The 22,154-nt window shown below is 38.6% G+C and overlaps 1 pseudogene; it reads left to right on the plus strand.

The window, feature by feature from the left end:
* The first annotated feature begins 14,808 nt into the window (after positions 1–14,808).
* On the plus strand, positions 14,809–15,257 carry LOC118838396 (annotated as a pseudogene).
* Positions 15,258–22,154: the final 6,897 nt, after the last annotated feature.

The following is a 22,154-nucleotide window of genomic DNA, read 5'->3' on the forward strand; positions in this document are numbered from 1 at the left end:
CAAAGAGCTGGTTTTATGAAAAAACCAATAAAATTGATAAACCTTTGGCCAATTTGATTTAAAAAAGGAAAGAAGAAAATCAAATTACCAGTATCAAAAATGAAAAGGGTGAATTCACCTCTAATGAAGAGGAAATCAAAACAATAATTAGGAATTATTTTGCCCAATTGTATGCCCATAAATTAGACAACCTTAGAGATATGGATGAATATCTACAAAAACATAAACTTCCAAGGTTAACAGAAAAGGAAGTAAAATTTCTAAATAACCCCCTCTCAGAAAAAGAAATTGAGCATGCCATCAATGAACTCCCTAGGAAAAAAATCTCCAGGGCCAGATGGTTTTACATGTGAATTCTATCCAACATTTAAAGAACAACTAATTCCAATACTTTGTAGACTATTTGGGAAAATAGGTGAAGAAGGAGTCCTACCAAATTCTTTTTATGACACAAATATGGTATTAATACCCAAACCAGGTAGATCCAAAACAGAGAAAGAAAATTATAGACCAATTTCTCTAATGAATATTGATGCAAAAATTTTAAATAAAATATTAGCAAAAAGATTGCAGCAACTCATCACGAGAATAATACACTATGACCAGGTAAGATTTATTCCAGGAATGCAAGGCTGCTTCAATATTAGGAAAACTATTAGCATAATTGACCATATCAGCAACAAAACTAGCAGAAACCATGTGATCATCTCAATAGACACAGAAAAAGCCTTTGACAAAATACAACACCCATTCCTATTAAAAACACTAGAAAGCATAGGAATAAATGGAACCTTCCTTAAAATTATAAATAGCATCTACCTAAAACCATCAACAAGCATTATTTGTAATGGGGATAAGCTAGATGTATTCCCAATAAGATCAGGGGTGAAACAAGGATGTCCATTATCACCCCTACTATTCAATTTGGTACTAGAAACATTAGCTGTAGCAATAAGAGAAGAAAAAGAAATTGAAGGAAATAGAATAGGAAAAGAAGAAACTAAATTATCACTTTTTGCAGATGATATGATGATTTATTTAGAGAATCCTAGTGAATCACGTAAAAAGCTACTTGAAATAATAAACAACTTTAGCAAAGTTGCAGGATATAAAATAAACCCACATAAATCCTCAGCATTCCTATACATTACTGACAAAGCCCAACAGCAAGAGATAGAAAGAGAAATTCCATTCAAAGTTACTGTAGACACTATAAAATATTTGGGAGTCTATTTGCCAAGACAAACCCAGGGCCTATATGATCATAACTCTGAAACACTTTTCACACGAATAAAGTCAGGTCTAAATAAATGGAAAAATATCAGTTGCTCATGGTTAGGCCGAGCTAATATAATAGAAATGACAATTTTACCTAAATTAATCTATCTATTCAGTGCCATACCAACCGAACTACCAAAAAATTATTTTACTGAGCTGGACAAAATAATAACAAAATTCATCTGGAAAAACAAGAGGTCTAGAATATCTAGGGTATTAATGAAAAGACATGCTAGAGAAGGTGGCCTAGCCATACCAGATATTAAACTGTACTACAGAGCAGCAGTCATCAAAACTACCTGGTACTGGCTAAGAAACAGAGGTGTGGATCTGTGGAATAGGATAGGAATACAAGATAGAGAAGTCAACAACTATAGCAATCTACTCTTTGATAAACCCAAAGAGGCCAGCTTCTGGGCTAATAATTCACTATTTCACAAAAACTGTTGGGAAAATTGGAAAATGGTAGGGCAGAAATTGGGCATAGACCAATATCTTACACTATATACCAGAACAAAGTCAAAATGGGTTCATGATTTAGGAGTAAAAGCTGATACTATAAGTAATTTGGGAGAGCAAGGAATAGTTTACTTATCAGATTTATGGAAAAGAAAAGAATTCATGACCCAACAAGAGATAGAAAGCATTACAAAATGCAAAATGGATAATTTTGATTATGTTAAATTGAAATGTTTTTGTACAAAAAAAGCCAATGCAACAAAAATTAGGAGGGAAGCAGAAAATTGGGAGAAAATCTTTACAACTAGTATCTCTGATGAAGGCCTCATTTCTAAAATGTACAGGGAACTGAGCCAAATATATAGGAATACAAGCCATTCCCCAGCTGAGAAATGGTCAAAGGATATGAACAGGCAGTTTTCAGAGGAAGAAATTAAAGCTATCTATAGGCATATGAATGAATGCTCTGGATCACTACTGACTAGAGAAATGCAAATCAAAACAACTCTTAGATACCACATCTCTCCTGTCAGATTGGCTAAAATAACAAAGCAGGAAGATGATAAATGCTGGAGAGGATGTGGGAAAATTGGAACATTGTTACATTGCTGGTGGAGTTGTGAGATGATCCAGCCATTTTGGAGAGTAATTTGGAACTATGCCCAAAGGGCCATAGGAATGTTCATACCCTTTGACCCAGCAATACCACTTCTAGGGTTGTATCCCAAAGAAATCACACAAGAGGGAAAGGGACCCATATGTACAAAAATATTTATAGCGGCTGTTTTTGTGGTAGCCAAGAATTGGAAATCAAAGGGATGCCCATCAATTGGGGAATGGCTGAACAAGCTGTGGTATATGAAGGTAATGTAATACTATTGTGCTATAAGAAATGGGGATGATACGGACTTTGTAACAACCTGGAAAAACCTACACAGTGTAATGCTGAGTGAGCGGAGCAGAGCCAGGAGAACATTGTACACAACCACAGATACATGGGTTCCGTGAGCACCAACCCTGACAGACTTCACTCTTCTCCGCAATACAAGGTGCAAGGACAACTCCAAAGGACTCACGATGGAGAGTGCTATCTACATCCAGAGAAAGAACTGTGAAGTTTGAATGCAGATTGAGGCACACTACATGCTCGCCTTTTTTTTTTTCTTCTCTTTTGTTTTTGTTTTTGGGTTTTTTTTTTTTTGGTTCTGTTTCTTGTTTCTCATGATTCATTCCATTGGTCATAATTCTTCTCCACAACTGACTAGTGTATAAATTAATTCAATGCGAAGTTATACATGGTAGTTATATGAGATTCCATGCCGTCTTGAGGAGGGAGGGGAGAGGGAGGGGAGAAAATCTGGAACTCAAAATTATGTAGAACCGTGTGTTGTAAACTAAAAATAAAAAAAAATTTAAAAAATTTAAAAAAAGAATTTGCTTATGAATTCATCTGGACTGGAGTTTTTTCTAAAAAAAAACAAAACAAAACAAAAAAAACAAAAAAACAATATGGCTGTTACTGTATACAGTGTTCTCTTGGTTCTGCTCATTTCACTCTTCATTATTCATGCAAGTCTATCCATGCTTTTCTAGGGTCATCAAGCTCATCATTTCTGATAGCATAGTAGTACTCCATCACAACCATACACCACAACTTATTCAGCCATTCCCCAATTGTTGGGTATCCCTGCAATTTCCAGTTTTTTGCCACCACAAAGAGTGGTGCCATAAGTATTTTAGAACATATAGGTTTGTCCTCTGCTTTTCTCAGACTGCCTCTCCCTTCCATTTGTCATCACTGCAAATAACACTGACCATGAAAAAAGGATTAATAGCATCTAATTTATTGATATGATAATGAGAATAAAAAGTAGCATGGGAATTATCAGAGAAAAAGGAAGAAAAGTCTGTCTACCAGGAGTAGGAGAAAACTGCTGTTCTAATTCCTTCTTCTCCTAAATAGAAGATGTAGCAATTATTTCCTAATCTGATTTTGAATTGCAGAAGAAGGGATATTGTCTGTAAGGGACCATCAGAAGCATCTTCACCAAGCTTGATTTGGTCAACATCACACCCACTGGTCAGAGTTTCTCTCAATCCAGCAACAATTGCATTGTTAACAGCAATCACAGCCATAGCTATCTCTCAAAGTCCTTTTAGGGAAGCCCAGAGTAGCACAAATCAGTGATTAGCTAAGGAATCAGTCCTAGAAAAAAATTCACATAGTCCCAAGATGGAAGATAGAACTGCAAACTCTCTACTTTTTGATCCAACTTCTGCCTTATTTTTCCCAGAAGACTCTGTGAACGTTATTCTTAGTATGTTCTTTTTTAAAATTTTATTCTGAATTTAAGAGATAAAACAAGCATTTCCATCATATGATAGAACAGAAAAAAAGATGATTGTACATGAAACTGCAAATCCATTATGTACAACTTGCTATTCCTTTCAGATATACATTAAAGTTATCATGTAACTTTCTTTTTCCTTTTTTTCTTTCCTCCCCCTCCTGCCCTAGAGATAGCTACAATTAGAAACAAATATATAAAAACCATTCTATACATACTTCTATTTATAATTTCTTTCTCTGAAAGCAGATAGTGTCTTCCTTCATATATCTTTTGTAGTTAATTTGGGTATTTGTAATAGTCTACAAAGTTGTTCTTAAAACAATATTGCTGTTACTGTATACAATGTTCTCTTGGTTCTGCTCAGTGTATGCTGAGGAACATCTCCATGGCAACACCAAGCTTCAGAGTAAAAAATAAAATATTATTGTTATTAATGTTATTATCACCATTACCATCTCATTTTTATATAACCTCTGAAGTTTGCAAAACACTTCCCTTACAATACTTGGGAAAAATAATGTAATTATAATTATCCCTATTTTTAAAAAGAGAAAACCAAGGCTAACAGAAATTGTGACATTCAATGTCATACAAGTAGTAAATGTTGGTAGTAGGTTTGTAAATGGTTTAAAAACTGGGGTTTTTAGCACCTTCTGTCCCCTTCATACCATGCTATCACTGTTGAAACAGAAGGAAGCAACCTAGAAGACCCTTTTGGTAACCTGTTTCCCAGGTTATTGAGGCCAAAGAATTTACCTAGAGGTCAACCTTCTGTTTACGAATCTTTCTATACTTAGCTAAGCTGGTCTTGAGACAGCAGATTTAGACTGATGCTGGTAGAACTGGGAAGAGTTTGCATCTGCCAGTCTAGATTTTGAGATGCCAATATGAGGAACTGGGATAGGACTTAGTGGAGGTGGCTCATTAGTCAGGAATTTAAAAAAAAAATGTCTAAGACAAGTAAATTGACTGGTTGATGATATCTGCTGTGATTTTTTATTATTGCTTTGACTAGTCAAAAAAACTGATTATGGATGGTGACATAGCCAAAGTATAGATATCTTGCGGTCATTAGCTTCTGAGGTATCGGACTGCTATAAAATGATTTAATTAATTTTTTTTGATTAATAAGAAATTATTTTCTCTCCCTCCCATCCGCACTGAAAAACGAAAGAAAAAGAAAACTGCTGTAACAGATATGTATAGTCAGGCAAGGGCAAGGCACATTCCCCTCATTTACCATGTCCAAAAATGTAGGTTTCATCTTGCGTCTTGAGTCCATCAGCTCTTTGTCAGGAGATAGCATGCTTCATCACCAGCTGTCTGGAATCATGACTGGGCACTGCATTAATGAGTGTTCTTCAAAGTGGCTATTTCCAGGGCCTCAGAATGAGGTCTGAAGGTCTGCTTGTCATTTGAAGTTACAATTGCCTTTAAAAATTTTTGTTTTGCCCTTTTATCACATATGCAGAAAGCACCAAGATGATCTTCCCAGATGTTTCAATAAAACACCCACATAAAAGGAAGAGATGAGGCCAGTAAATAATTAATATGATATTACTGACAGCCTGGATGTTTCAGGTTATCACCATATATATGACTTGAAGACCGAGTTCCACATTTCAAATGCTGCCATAGAAACACTCCTCCATAGATCAAGGACAAAAGACGGCATAAAAGCCAAGGTGAAGAACTGAAATCCAACAGAACCTCGAAGCGGACATTTTGCCAATTTTCAATTCAACAAAAAATTTATTAAGTATCTGCCATGTGCAGACTACTGTTCTAGGTTCTGAGGGAGTACAGTGATAATTAACACACAGTGCCTACCCTCATGGAGCTTATAGTCTAGCAGTAGGGTATGAAGTATATGTCATTTGATCAACTGTGAATTATGTAGCTATTTTCAGCAAGACAATGATCGAAGACAATCCCAAAAGACTCATGATGAAAAAAGCTATCAACCTCCAGAGAAAAAACTGATGTCATCTGAATTCATAGGGGCAGTGGGGTTGCAGGGAACTGTGATTATTAAGCAGGGTCATGAAGATAAGATATCCACTAGCAGACAGGGGCCTAGGAAATCCTAATTGGAGGGATGCTAGACATCATTCCATTTTCTTCTGGCATCAGTGGGGATCCACTGCAGACTCGACATAAACCAATCACAACTGTTATCCTATCAGGCTTCCCTTGACTCCTAACACACACACACACACACACACACACACACACACACACACACCTCACTCACTTTTTTAACTCATCAGCAAGATTCTGTAATTGTTCATGTAACTCCATATCATATAACTGTGGTATAGTTAATAATTTTCCTGAGAGTCAATGAGACCCAATCTTTCTGTATAAATGGGAGTTTACTGTATATGTCATATATTTCAGTGCCTCAGAGATTTGCTATTTCCTCACTGTGAGAATTCCCTCTATACAAAGAGACCTTGGACTTAGTAGCTAAATCTTAGGGAGTTGCCTACGACTCAGAGAAATCAAATGACTTGCCTCGATGATTGCACAATCATTACTGGCATTTATATGGGACTTTAAGGTTGGCAAAGCACTTTCTATATGTCATCTCACTTGATACCACAGCAAGTGTCAGAAGCAGGATTTGAATCAAAATCTTTCTGAACATCTGGCATTCTATTCACTATATCACATGGCTTCCTGTGTGTTACATGTCCTCACTAAGTAATCATTGATTAGCTGGTTGGCCCCTTAGTTGCCTCATCAGCAGCGATGCCTACCTTGGTCACAATTAAATGCCCGTTTCTGAAGGGAAGAAAAGATTTTCATTTGAAGTTAAAAACTGGCTGAACATGTGTAACAACAATGCTGCTAGCAGCTGCTGTGGGAGGTGTAAGGCCAATAACACCAGCACACAGGAGGGCTGCTAGCACAGGCTCTTTGATCTGCTTTTCTAAGGAAAGCAACTTTAAGGGGTTAACAATCTCAGTTTAATTAAACATACATATATCATTCACTTAGTTCAGGGGAGAAAGGATCAGCACCTTGAACTTCAGAGCAAATACAAACAGAAATTACAAGCATATGTTATATAAACAGAGCAAATAACACAAACCAGGCTATCCATAGCAATACATAGTTACCAGAGAAGCACCAACATGCGGGTTTTCAAAGCCGGGAGGCTGCTTCAATGGCTCTCCCAGAGTCTCGTCACCAATACTCTTGCAATGAGTATACCCCCAAAAGTCAAACGCTAACTTTCCAGTACATAGACGCTGTTCAGGACCCTGTGGGCTGGGGACATACCATTTAGGGTGGGGGGAAGCGAGCTTCTCAATCACTAGCACCACATCATATACATTGTTTGCCATCAATCACTCCTGATTGTCCCAGTGCTGAGAAACACTCCAAAACAAAAAGGAGTCCACTTTACCTGCCCCATTCAAACAAAGGTGAGACTCATTAAAGGCACTTGATAGCTTTAGCATTCCAAAAGAGAAGAACAGCAAAAAAGTCCTGCCCTGATTACCATTACAACATGACAGTCAGAAGATTATTTGATCAGTGTAGGTATACTGAAGACATCTGCATGGATGCCTTCACTTCCAATCCAGTTTAACCTTCCTTGATACCAAATGTACTAACAGATGCTCTAAGGATTTTAATGCCAGCTGCAACACGATGCGCCATCACCTTTGACATGACAACATTAATGTAAAGAAGAAACTCATAAGCTTCCCTCCCCCAAAAAAACAATAAATCTGAAGTTTGTATAGTCATTTTAATCATGTCCAATTCACTGGTAAGTATATGAGGTTGGATTAGAACTCAGGTCTTCCTAACTCCAGCCCAGCACTCAATCCACCGTGCCACCTTGCTGCCAGTAGGCTCTACATTTGAAAAAAATAAAACTAATGACAAATCTATCCCAGACACATTTTATAAGTAAATCAATGATCCCATAATTCATTTTCCCATGGTTAAGATCAATATTTTTTTCTGTGGAGAACAGGCCTATCTCTCCCCCTCTTCCTCACCCTTCCCTATCATAATCAAGTGAGGGGCCTCCATCTAGGAGACATTATCACAGAGATATTCTATTCTATAGCATCATAAGATTTCAAGCTAGAAGAGGCCTCAGAGGCCATCAAGTCCAACCCCTTCTATAGAGAAGGAGACTGAGGCCCTAGGAAGTAAAATGAGTTACCCAAGGTCACACAGCCAGTACAATTCTTAAAGCAGGATTTTAACTCAGGTCTTCCAATTCCAAATCTAAGCACCCTATCCATAACTACATAGGAGTCTCTTAAAATCTTGGGATTGTTGTAAGGAAATTTCTAATATTGCATCAGTGTTGGATGAATGAATAAACTAACAGATGAAGAAATGAATGACAAGTATTAAGTGCTTTCTATGTACAAAGCACTGTGCTAGTGTATTAAGTACTAAGCATTAGCAACACAAATTAAAAATTAGTCAAAAAAAATCTTGGGAATAATTTGTTCTATAAGGTTTTCCATACTTTGTGTTCTTCTTGGCCTGTATCCAAAGGTGGTAACATCTAGGCTCTGGTGGGTGGTGGGGTGGGGGACTAATATATGCATAAACTTTTATGTTTAATCTGCAATATTAACATTTCTTAAGTCTATACAATAAATAAAACAATAAATCAAGCCCCAATTTATAGTGATTGCAAATTTCTGATGTATAAATTCTCACACTGAAAACTTAACAATAGGCTCTCCTGGTTAGAGCTAAATCTAGAAACTCCTGCCTATAACTTAACTCTTTTCCTTTGGCTATTCTCTGTGACTCAGGACTAGTCTATACAGAGGCAAAAAAAAAAAAAAAAAACCCTTTTCTTTGCTACTTCTTCCCATATTCTTATCTTTGCTTGATCCTGAGTTTGGTGGCTGCCTTCTCAAGGAATTGTCTGTTTCTGAGATTCAGTCCTAGGCTGCCCAGATGCTGGTCTTACTCTGGCTTCTGACATGGATGAAGCCTCTGAGTATACCTGAACTGCGTTCTGTTGCTATTCTTCAGTCATGTCCGACTCTTCATGACTTCATGGACCATAGTGTCCATGACATTTTCTTGACAAGGATACTGGAGTGGTTTGCTATTTCCTTCTCCAGAAGGAATTATGCTCTACTCTGGCCCTATCTCCTGCCTTGGATAGGATTTCCCTGTGTTGGGCTGACTCCTACAGACTATTCTTTTTTGGAGTTTAGCAGTAGAAAATAGAGATAAGTCCCAAAGATAAAGGATTAAAAGATAAAGGATAAAAGATACTCCCACCTCAACTGGTACAGTCAGAGGATGTATTCACAGATAATGGAGTTTTAATTTGTTTTCAAGGCATTATCACCTTTATCTTTTCACAAAATTTAAATGACTTCTTTAGCTCTCTCTGTCTCTGGAGTGTGTGTGTGTCTTTAGTCCTAGTTAGATCCTCCACTTCTGCTCCAAGCTTATTAGACTCCCTGGAATTGTTCATCTCTCTCCAAGGCTTAGCTATTTCAAACTCTGTCAGAGTATGGCCCACTTATTTATTTATTTTTCACTTGGCCAATGATGATGATGATTTGATTCAATTATTGAGGTGTACATAATTTTTACAGAGATAAAAGGATGTTAACGGATTGATTAAATGTCCTTTCCTTAATTGATTAAAACTCCCCATTGCAGTTTTGATATATCACAGGTCAGCATAAGAAACTAAATGTGAATTTGGGGGGTGGAGTTTTGCAGAAGTCACAGACAACAGGTGAAGGCCAGCAAATGACACAGAAAGTTTAGAAACTTAGAAGTATACAAAATATATGTATGGTATTGTATAATAGCAACATATTTTATGTTTTAATACCATAATAATTCAGACTTCTTCTCTGGTATGAAGGGAGATCCAAAGAATTTTATGTGGATTGTCCAGATCACAGGGGTGCCACACCATTAACCCCCATCATGTGTAAGGGATAACCATACATCAGTTCAGCTACAGGTTGGGGAGGAATCAAACCTTTTCTCTTTACAACAGCTTGAGGGCAAGGGAAGAAGAAGAATTTGACCCAAGCATGAGCCCCAAATCCAAAACTGAGGCTTGAAGATATGAATAAAAAGGGCTGGGGGCAAATGTCCAACACAATGAAGAAAAGACTAAATATACAATAAGTCCAAATAGCATCTCAGAAAGAAAAAAAAAACAATGTCCTGGCCACAAAGAGTACAATGGGCTGGAAGAAATTAAACAAGAGATACAAAATGGAATGGCTAAGGAGGAAAAAAGAGCAAGGAAAATTAATGCCTTAGAATAATAAATGGTGATAAACCTCACCTAAAAATTGAACTCCCTGAAAATTAGAATTGGCCAAGTAGAAAATGAATCCATGAAAGAAAGAATATTAAAACAAAATCAACACTGGACTCACTTGGAACAAATTAATCTGAGGAAATCTGGAACTAACAAAAACTTCTTGATGAAATGATTGCATCTTCATTCTTTAACTACCAAAAAGACCACCCAACAGGAAAAGCAATATTAACAGAAACTTTGTTTCAAGTTCAAGTTGGAGCATAAATCTCTTCTCTTCCCCTTACCTTCCCTGCCCATTTGAGGAAAAGCAATAAAATATCTAAATTTAAAAAACCTAGTAACAAGTATTATTTTAAATATTGATGACTTTTCATTTAATATTAACATGTTTTAATGCAATCCAGTTGATCAGCCATTCCACATTTGTACAGCACTCTAAAGTTTACAAGATAACAACTCTGGACGGTGGGTGCTATTATCATCCCCATCATACAGGTAGAGAAACTGCAAGATGGTACAACCAACCCACAGGAAACAGACCCCTCGAGTGACTTTGACTTATCCAAGAGCACAGCCCCCTGACGACAGAGGAATCCTACTAACCAGTGGTGCAATTCATCCAGTTCACACCGGTTCGGTAGAACTGGTAGCTAATTTTAGATCCAGTTCTGCGAACCGGTTGTTAGCAGGGGCCGGGGCAGCACCTTGGCCCCCTTCAGTGGAAAACCAGTTGTTAATTCATTTGAATCCCACCACAGCTATTAACCCTTGTGTGTAGACCCCTCTAACCTCAAAAGCTACTCCTCTTGGACTAGAGCATCTACTTCCCTCTGTCTTTGGCCCCTAATTATCTGTAGACCATTGAAAATGTAAGGGGGGCCCCTTGGCTGGAATTCAAGTACACGTTCTTGTTGCTTTGCATGTCTGGATTAGGTCAAATGGCAGTGAGGTATGTTGTTGGGTTTTGGGGGCAGATTGTTGAATACATATTGTACTCTTCCTGTATGAGTGAATATATCTATGACTTATATGTCGATATATATATATATAATTATTTAGATATTATTCAATAAATTCTACAATTGATTCAATTTAGCCTCAAGTAAATATGGCCACATCTACTTGAGGCCAAATTGATTCAATTGATTCAATTCCTGGAAATCTTTGTACCTCATAAAGTTGCTATTTACTATTCTTATTACTTGGGCAGCTGGGTGGTACAATGGACAGAGTGCTAGGCCTGAAGTCAGGAAGACTCATCCTCATAAGTTCAAATCTGGCCTTAGACACTTACTTAACTATATGACCCTGGACAAGTCACTTAATCCTGTTTGCCTCAGTGCCTCATCTGTAAAGATGAGCTGGAGAAGGAAATGACTACCAGGGGTGGGGAACCTGCACCCTCAAGGCCACATGTGGCCCTCTAAGTCCTTGGGTACAACCTTTTGACTGAGTCCAAGTTTTAAAGAACAAATCCTTTTATCAAGGTGATTTGTTTTGTGGAGTTTGGATTCAGTCAAAGGGCCCCACTTGAGGACCTAGAGGGCCACATGTGGCCTCCAGGCTGCAGGTTCCCCACCCCTTGACTAAACCACTCTAGTATCTTTGCCAAGAAAACCCTAAAATGGGGTCACAGAAAGTCAGACAACAATTCTTATTACTTGGAGGCTTCTCATATGAATATTTTATATGTGACAGTAAAGCTGGTGATCGTAATATCTCTATTTTTTTCGGCATTAACCTGGTCATATTGGCCTGGCGATAGGGGGAGTGGGTGAGAAGATTCAAGTCAATGTGGAGAAACCCAGATTTGGGGTAAGACCAGTAATAAATGTGACAGTCCTAGAAAGATGAATATAGCGTGCATGATTAACTGTAAATTAATGTATACTTATCTATCAATCTGTTTTTGTGACAAATACATGAGCACATGTAATCTCTCATCCTCCTACCCATACCTTATGGCAATCACTTTCATCCAATTGCTTTTGATGCCCTGGCCATTACCCTCTACACCTGCCTTTTCTCCCATGCCAATTTATATCTCCATGAAGCATCCTCCCAACTCATTAGTGTCAAAGCTTCTCAGAACCTGTTATTTTGTATCTTTGTGCTGGTTTCCCTATCATCACCCCAAATTACTTCTGTCATCACTCAAATTGCTTCAGTAGATAAACTTTGAAGATGTTCTTGAAAAGCAAACATCTTGCTTTGAGTGCTGCCTCAAAGAGCTGGCTTCACAATTAGTATTTTAAAACCAAGCGTTTATTTTCAAAACCATTTGATTGCTAAACCTCCTTGCACAAAGTTGTGCTTTGCTTCCCCACTGCAATCTAAAAGTCTTTGAAAATGGGAAGAGAAAATATGCATGTGAATCCAACAGCACAGAAATAAAAGCCAATAAGATGGATTTGTCCCACAATAAATCATCTGCCTTTAAAATGTCATCTCCTCCAAGCTAATTTTATCAGATCTCTTCTGATGTGTTCCACAGAGATCAAAGACAAAACAGCTTTGTCATTTGCACAGTGGTTTGGTTTTCCATGACAGTGCTAAGTAGATCTAGTATTGTTAGCAAGTAGAGCAAAGAAAAAGAGGGTGACATCATCTACAGAACAGAATCTGCAAAAAATCAATGCCAAATGTTCTTCTTGTAGATGCCACTTTCCCCTTCAACTTTGCCCCTCTACCCTCATAAATATTGTTATTTTACCCCAAAAAATTATCATTACTATATTTATTTTCCCCAAAGGATCACAATATTAGAAGACTCCACCAAAAATCATTATAGCTAGCTTTTGCATAGCACTTTAAGGTTTGCAAGACACTTTACAACTATTATCTCATTTTGTCCTCATAATAACTCTGGGAGGGAGGTGTTATTATCATCCCCATAATACAGATGAAGAAACTGAAGCAGGCAGAGGGTATTAAACCTCAACCTCAGCATCATGAGAATAATAGAAATTACATGAAAAAGTTAGGGTTCATCTCAGGTCTTCTGGACTTCATGTCCATCCACTGAACCACTTGGCTGCCTCTGGGAGATGAGAAGGTGCTACAGATATGAAATGTTTCATGCCCTTTCAGATGAGATGTATGTAACCCTGCCCCAAAGCCATGGGTGTCCCAATTGGTGGAGATGAAAGCCCCGCCCTGTGTGAGGGGCGGGGCAGAGATGGTCAGAGCTGAGAAAGCTTCAACTCCAGGGCAATCCCCTTCAAGTCCCTTTTGGGGACCTCATTAAGCTTTGAATCTCCTTTCAGCATTCCTCAGGACCAGTCCTTTTGGGGGACTCATCAAGCTTTGAGTCTTCTTTGTGACTGCTTCAGTTGCTTCTGGTTTCCAACTTCAAGAGAAAAGATGGAAGAAACCAATCCCACTTCAGGTTGCTGAAGAAAAAGACTGGGAAGATATGAGTGGAGCTAGCAATATCAATCATATCTCTACCCCCAGCTAGCTACACTTGAGAGTTTGGGTAGTTTACCCATGGGTGAGATCCAGGACCCCACCCCCCACCTCTTGATTGCACTGAGTTATGCTCCCAATGTGAGAGAGCTCCTTCACTTTATATTGTCTGGTACATATTTCCACATGAGTAAGTACCTTCTCTGATTTCTGTTTTGCTATGATTTGGATAAAGGGGCTTCTTTGCTATTTGCTCCATGTGTATTCATTGTGAAGCTGATGGTATGTGGGGAAGGGGTCAAGCCTTGGATAGAGAGCTTGGAGTCCTCCTTCCTCTAAAATATGACAAAGTGATGAGAAATTAGCTCAACCTGATCATATCCCCTAGACGAACAATACTTAAGGGAGCAAATAGACATAATTCTAGCCTGGTACCTCCTCTCTCTGAGAAGAGGAGGATATTCTCCTCCCAAATTTCCTGCCTCCCTTCCTGGAAGGAACAAAATTCTCCCTTGGGGAAGGGTGGGTAGAGAAGAAGCCAGAGATATCAATTCTGCTTTCCTTTTTGAGCCATACAATAACAGTCTTCCTCTTGCAATACCTGGGCCTCTTGCTAAAGGTGGGTCTCACTATACATAGAGGGCCTACTGTCACTCACTGTGTAAATTTAGTTTTAACTTAACTGTTTATTTTGTTACAAGAGACTTTTCACAAAGTGGGAGTAATCTGCAAATGTTTGTAATGTAAAAACAAAACATCAATAAAACTTTAAAAGATATCCTAAAAAAATTATGTTTCATCTCTCAGTTTCCCTGAAAAGTATAAGAGATAGCCCATGTACAGTATGAAGTAGGTTGGGACATGTTATTCCTAAACAGAAATTAGTAATAATCCTAGAAGAATCACAGCATGCATCTACAGAAGAATTTTAAAAGGATTCAATGAAATTAGTCCAAGTGGGGCCACCGAGTGTGGAGGTTGTTTGGTAGGACCTTGGGCACTAGTAACACTGACAGCATGGCTGATCAGCTGACAGAAGAGCAGATTGCAGAATTCAAAGAAGCCTTTTCGCTATTTGACAAGGATGGAGATGGCACTATAACAACAAAGGAATTGAGAACTGTAATGAGGTGACTTGGGCAGAACCCCACAGAAGCTGAATTACAGGATATGATTAATGAATAGATGCTGATGGCAATGGCACAATTGAATTTCCAGAATTTCTGACTATGATGGCAAGAAAAATGAAAGACATAGATAGTGAAGAAGAAATTAGAGAAGCATTCCATGTGTTTGCCAAGGATGGCAATGGTTATATTAGTGCAGCAGAACTTTGCCATGTGACGGCAAACCTCGGAGAGAAGTTAACAGATGAAGAGGTTGATGAAATGAGCAGGGAAGCAGATATTGATGGTGATGGTCAAGTAAACTATGAAGAGTTTGTATAAATGATGACAGCAAAATGAAGACATACAGAATGTGTTAAATTTCTTGTAGAAAATTATTTGCCTTTTCTTTGTAACTTATCTGTAAAAGATTCCCCCCCCCCCCCCGTCAAAAAGGATATGCGTGTATCGTAATTAGGACTTCATTTCTCCATGTTTTTCTTCCCCTTATCTACTGTCATTGTCCTGAAACTTTATTTTAGAAAACCGATCAAGTAAAATATGTTGCATGTGGCTTACTGTGGACATATCTAAGCCCTTCTGCACATCTGAACTTAGATGGAGTTGGTCAAATGAGGGAACATCTGGGTTATGCCTTTCTTTTTTTTAAAAGAAGTAGTTTTCTTTAGGAGCTGTTGGCATGTTGTTGTTGAAGTGTGGAGTTGTAACTCTGCGTGGACTATGGACAGTCAACAATGTGTACTTAAAGTTGCAAAAAGGGCGTATTATCCAGGTACTTGTACACCTGGTCCTGTACCAGAAAACATTTTCTCCTATTGTTAGGTGTTTTTTAAACTTTGTTTAGTCACTTCTTTAAAAAACATCTGCTGATGGCCCAATTTGTCTCAAATCCATTCCAAGTTGTATATTTGTTTTCCAATAAAAAATAATTATAATTTTTAAAAAAGGATTCAATGACAACTTAAAACTATGGTTGAAATGTGCTGGGAGATGTGTAATTGTCAATCAACAGTCAATAAACATTTATTAAGTACCTACTATGTGCCAGGTAATCTCATGGAGCTCACAGTCTAATGAGAGAGACAACATGCAAACCAGTACGTATAAACATGATATACACAGGATAAATTCGAGACAATCTCAGAGGGAACGCACTAAGATTAAGGAAGACTGGAAAAGGCTTCTTGCAAAAAGCAGAACTTCAGCTGAGACTTGAAGGAAGCCAGGGAAGCCAGCCTGTGGAGATGAGGCGGAAGAGCGTCCCAAGCATGCGGCACAGCCAGCAAAAAACACTCAGAATCAGGAGATGGAGAGTCTTGTGCAAGGAACAGCAAGGAGGTCAATGTCACTTAGTGTATGGAGGGGAGTGAGGTATAAAAAGACTGGAAAGGTAGGAAAGGTCCGGTTTCTGAAAGGCTTTAAGAGCCTAACAGAGGATTTATATTTGATCCTAGAGGTAGGGGAACACACTAGAGTTAACTGAATGGAGGGCAGGAGAGGGAGTTGGGAGGAGTGGGGGAGGAGAGTTCAATGTCTAGTAAAGAAATAGCACTTAATAAAATAAAAATAGGGCATCTAGGTGGTGCAGTAGATAGAGTACAAGGCCTGAAGTAGGAACACTTACCTCCCTGAGTTCAAATCTGGCCTCAGACATTTCCTAGCTGTGTGATCCTGAACAAGTCACTTAACCCTGTTTTCCTCAGTTTCCTCATTTGCAAAATGAGCTGGGGAAGAAAATGGCAAACCACTCCAGTATGCTTGCCAAGAACACCCCAAATGAGGTCACAAAAGGTCAAACATGACTGAACAACAATTCTTGTTGATTTACTATCTCAGAAAATAAAAAGTGCGGAAATAAAGTCATTAGATCAAAATACGATGGGTTGGAACTAGATTACATTCTCAGTTTATAATGTGAAACCCCATGGGCTAAAGGTAAAAGGAAAGTATTGCTAAGAGAAAAAAAAATTGCTACCTTATTTCTTATGTTGCCTCAGCATAGGCCCCCAAAACAAACCTTCTCCTTGTTACTTTGACATTCGGAGGCAGCATTTTGCACCAGCATAATTCTCACATTTTTTCTCAAATTGATTGTAAATGCCTTGATTTCGTTGATTGGATTATTGCGCTGGAGATTAACAAATGACTTGCTGAAATCTAGGCCCCATTACCTTCACCTGTTCTGCTGTCATCTATTATGCTTTCCAACCACCCTCCACCCCTCCTTTCCAAAAGCAATCAGATTTGTCTGAGAAGATTTATCCCTTAGAAACCTCTTTTGACAGCCACTTCATTTGCCACACTTCTCTCCTTGCATTTTGTCTCCTGATTCTGTTATTTTCTGGAAAAAGAAAACAGCCATCACTAGAGCCATGAGGGCTATAGAAAAACAACCCTGAAAGGGGCCCCTTTACCATGGGGAAGGGAAGATTCCTTCTAGCTGAAGATGTTATCAAGCTACAAAAATTAATTATCAGCCCTAAAAGCCCCTGAAAGGCCAGTTCTCCCGGAAAGGATTGCTCTTTACACAAGTGTTTCAAGCTTCTACTTTATCACCACTAACATCTGGCTTGTGAAATGCAACTGCATGGATGACACGGATCTGGGTTCATTGGGAATAAGAAAATTACCTTCTTAAAAATCTACATATTTTGCATCTCCATTTCACCTGCGCTGGTAAATCAGAGATGAGGGCACTTCATTTGAAGGACATATGCATGTTTTCAGGAAGATGTCTTAATTGTGAGTGTTGACAAGGACCAAGAATGTATATAATGTTTCTTAGTCATATCTTAAACAAACTAGCTATCCATTCCCCAATCTTCTATTCCAAAGGAAGTAGGTTGTTGCAATAATGAAAATGGATTACCTCCCTGAGTTCAAATCTGACCTCAAACATTTCCTAGCTGTGTGATCCTGGACAAGTAACTTAACTCTGTCTGCCTCAGTTTCCTCATCTTCAGAATTAGCTGGAAAAGGAAATGGCAAACCACTCTAGTATGTTTGCTAAGAAAACCCCAAATGAAGTCATTTCAGTAAAGAGAATTTCTTAAAAGCCTTATGTTTCATGTCCATGTATATGCTAGTGGGAAGCATGAAGCTAGAGGAAAATCCACTTACCAGGTTTGGACCATGTTGAGCTTGGGAAAGAAAGATTGGGAAATTTTTCCTATGGTCACTGGCCTTAAAATGTGCAGTGCAATATGAAAATGAAGAAAGATGGAGTTAAGAAAATGCCCAAGGACCTTGGCTGAATATCAAATGGCTATTTGACCTGATTCATCACATAATTTACATTCTTGGCTGCTTGACCTTATTCATCACATAATTTACATCAGCTTTTCCAATTTATGTAGTAGGTGGTGTTTTAGCTAAGTTTCAAAAATCAAGGATACCAAAAGGGAAAGGTGAAGCAGATAAGTATCCCAGGTGTAAGACAGATAACACTAGCACACAGGATAGCTGCTAGCACAGGTTCACTCTTGATCTGGTCAGACAGGAAAGACAATTTTAAAGGGGTTAATAATCTTACTTTATTGTAGCATAGTCTTCTCACAAGGGCTGCTGATAATGGGAGTACAACTCCTATGGCATTCCTTAATCACCCTTCTCAAAGGGGTTGGCGACAAAGGGGGGCAACTACCCCCATGTCTCAATGGGGTCAATCAAGACAGGTACAGCTTTGTGCACTCCCTTAAATCCCCTCAAGTCTCAATGGGGGCCAGCTGAGACAAACAAAGAGCATTCCAGCTTGTGTATTCAACCCCAAAGGTTCCTCCCAAGCCTTGATGGGGGGCCAGTCAGGGTACACACAGCATTCCAACTTGTGCATTCAACCCTAAAAGTTCCCCACCCATTGACCGGTGCCCACTTGCTTATAGGGCATCAGACAAAGAAGGCATGTTGCCAGCAATAGCCTCACAAGTTTACATCACCTCATCCCTATCTCACTGTGCAGTTACAGTGGATGTTTACAATTTAAGCACAAATGTTTATATTATTTATCATTATATAATCTGTGCAAGCATGGTAGAGATGTTTTGAATCATAAGCCTGGGAAATAGAGATTGTTATGGCTGTGGATCCTGGGAAATTGAACTCTAAGAAAGTATAACAAAAATCCACCTTATACACACTAAAACCCACCTTACACCAAAATCCACCTCACTTACACCAGGCATAAGGAGATGGTTAGTATGAAGGTATGAAGACAGGAGATGTAATGTCATGTGTGTGGAAAAGCAAATGAGCCAGTATGGTTATATTGCAGAGGGTGAAGAATGGTATAACTATTTTAAAGGATTAAATGACAACTTAAAACTATGCTTAAAATCTGCTGAGAGATTAGTAACAGTGAACAGTCAAGAAGTATTTATCAAGCACCTACTGTGTGCCAAGTTGTGGTGTATGGGTGTTCAAAGGCTTGCCAAGCCTTTTTCAGGGTTACTCATCCACCTTTGGTGTCCACTTGGCACCCAACTCTCACCTGTGGCTCGAAGAAACTATAGTATGCCCAGTTCCCACACTCCAGTAAACTGTCAACAGACAGGTTAAACCAGGTTGAGAGTAACCAATGGACCACAAACCCATTGGTGAGTTAGGGAGCTGTCTGCCCCAAGCATGTGAAGACTTCCCCCTGTGGAATGGATGGATGAGAACAATTTGTTCCAACAGCCACGAAGGCAGCTAAAGCAGGCACTGTGGAGCACTTTGGAGCTTGGTCAGACATCAAAGATTCCAAGGTCATGCATTCTGGACTACTGCCAGTCATCTTGACTCTTGTCTTGCCACTGGACTTCAATGTCTCAGGAAGAAAGAATGAGGCTGACGACTGTGCAACTCTGCCTCACTTAAATCCAATTCACCCACCAGTCAAGACAGCATCCTGGGATATCATTGGTCCTCTTCAAAAGGAAGGACAAACAACAAAAACAATGTGACAGGCAATTTCAAGGAGCTAATGAGAGACAATATGCAAACCACTATGTAAAAACAAGATGTACACAGGATAAATTAGAGACAATCTCAGAGAGAAGACACTAAGACTAAGAGAAGACTGGAAAAGATAGGAAGGGGCCGAGGCGTATAGAAATTTACATGGAAACAGAGATATTTATATTTTATCTTCTAGGCAATAAGGAGCCACTGGAGTTTACTAAGCAGGGGTAATATAATCAGACCTGCACTTTAGGAAAATCACTTTGGCATCTAGTTTTGATCCCAGGGATCAAGGAAAGAGAAATAAGGGAGAAGAAAGAGAAATAGCTGGACTGACTCACCTGTCCTCTGTACCCTTCATCTCCCTGCTTATACCTTAGCTGGTGGCAAGGAAGCGGGTAGTAAACACTTGATTTGGCTCTGCTTCACTACAATATTGAGAAACTACAGAGAATGGAGACATCTCTCACATATCTACATACATACTCCTCACTTACATACTTACTACTCCTCTCCACTTACACAGCTGCCACCCAGACCTGGACTATTGTAATAGGCACCTTTGTCATTTTATGCTCTTCATAATTTGGCCCCTTCCCATATTTTCAGTGTGCTTACACATTATTGTCCTTGTATTCACACATATCACTCCATTTTCTGTCCTTTCACTGGCTGTCCTATCATGTTGGAAAGGTACACCCTCCTTACCACTCCTTCTTGGAAATCCTGACTTCAAGTCCAGTACTCCCTCCAGTATACCACACTGCTTGTCAAAGAATGGAAGCAAGACTTTCAGCGGATAAGAAGGCATTGATAGATTGTGATCTGCCATGAAGAGAAAGTACCCATCTTGATTCGATCATGGATCCAATGAAATATTTACACAGATCTAGCTTTTATTTTTCTCTTGTAGGGAAAATACTTTATTATTCATTAATATTGTTTGAACCTAATTTTATCTGGCTAGAAATTGTCTAACCCAAAGCTTACCATAGAGGTCAGACTGACCTCAGAAATCCTCCAGGAAAGCTGGAGATGTTTATAAGGAATGCTTAGATCCCACCCAGCACTTGTTTTGGATCTGCTCAAGTCTTGTTTTGGGTCTACCCAAAACTTGTATTTGTCTTCACCCCAATTTTATAGAATATTTATGCTTACCTGCTGATCTGCATTTCAAGAAAACTATCTCCCTACAGCAGTTCCTGTTTTGGTACTCTTGCTTGAACACTACATGATGCTCACAGAAACTCAAAAGGAGGGAGCCACACTTTTCCCAATTCTCTCCTTTTGCTGAACCAACAATAAAATTCTTTCTAAAATTTTTTAGTTTGGGAGTTTGTTCTCAATCAATACTCTTTTTTCACTTGGAGAAGGGAGTTGGGAGAGAAAGAGAAAGGGGTAAAATCAATAGGAAAGGAAGGAAAGAAGGAAGGAAGAAAGGAAGGAAGATGAAAAGAAAGAAAAGAAAGTCATTGAAGAATTCTTTTTAAAGCACAGAAAATAACAGAAGGAAACATAGGCAAGCAAGATGTCTTTTAAAGGTATATTTTTACATTCCCCAATAGATAAGCCATCAAAGGATATGAACTCTCAAAAGAAGAGGTATAAACTATTAATCATATGAAAAAATGTTCAAGATCATTAATAATAAGAGAAATGAAAATCAAAATAACCCTCAGTTCTCATCTCACAGCAGCAAACTGTCAAAGATGATGAAAGAAGAGAAGTCAAATATTTGGAGAGATTGTGTAAAGACAGGTACATTAGTGTGTTGTTGATAGAACTGAGAATGAGTATAACCATTCCGGAGGACAATTTAGAATTGTGTAACTTAAGTGGCTAAAATGTATATGGTTGATCTAGAGAGTCCATTACTAGGCTTATACCCCAAGGAGGCCATAAAAAAAAAGAAAGCATTCATGTACACCAAAATTTTATAGCAGCAGTTTTGGGAGGTAGCAAAGAAAATAAATATTGATTTGCGAATGGCTAAACAAATCGTGGTACATGAATATAATGTAATATTACTGTCCCTTAAGAATTGACAAATGTAGCTGAAAAGTGTGGAAAGACAGGAAATGATTCAAAGTGAAGAAGAGCCATGAAAATAATACATACAATGACTACGACAATATAAAGAACAAAAAACATAAAACAATAAAAAGCGAATGTTGCAAAATTACAAAGAATAAGATGTGAGAAGACATTTCACACTATCCCTTTGCAGAATTGGGAGCCACGTAGCCCCCTGCTTCCTCACATTCTTTAATTTTTTGTTGTAAGGGATGGCTCTTTTGG

This window comes from Trichosurus vulpecula, chromosome 2, assembly GCF_011100635.1.
Source record: "Trichosurus vulpecula isolate mTriVul1 chromosome 2, mTriVul1.pri, whole genome shotgun sequence".
Classification (NCBI taxonomy): Eukaryota; Metazoa; Chordata; class Mammalia; order Diprotodontia; family Phalangeridae; genus Trichosurus; species Trichosurus vulpecula.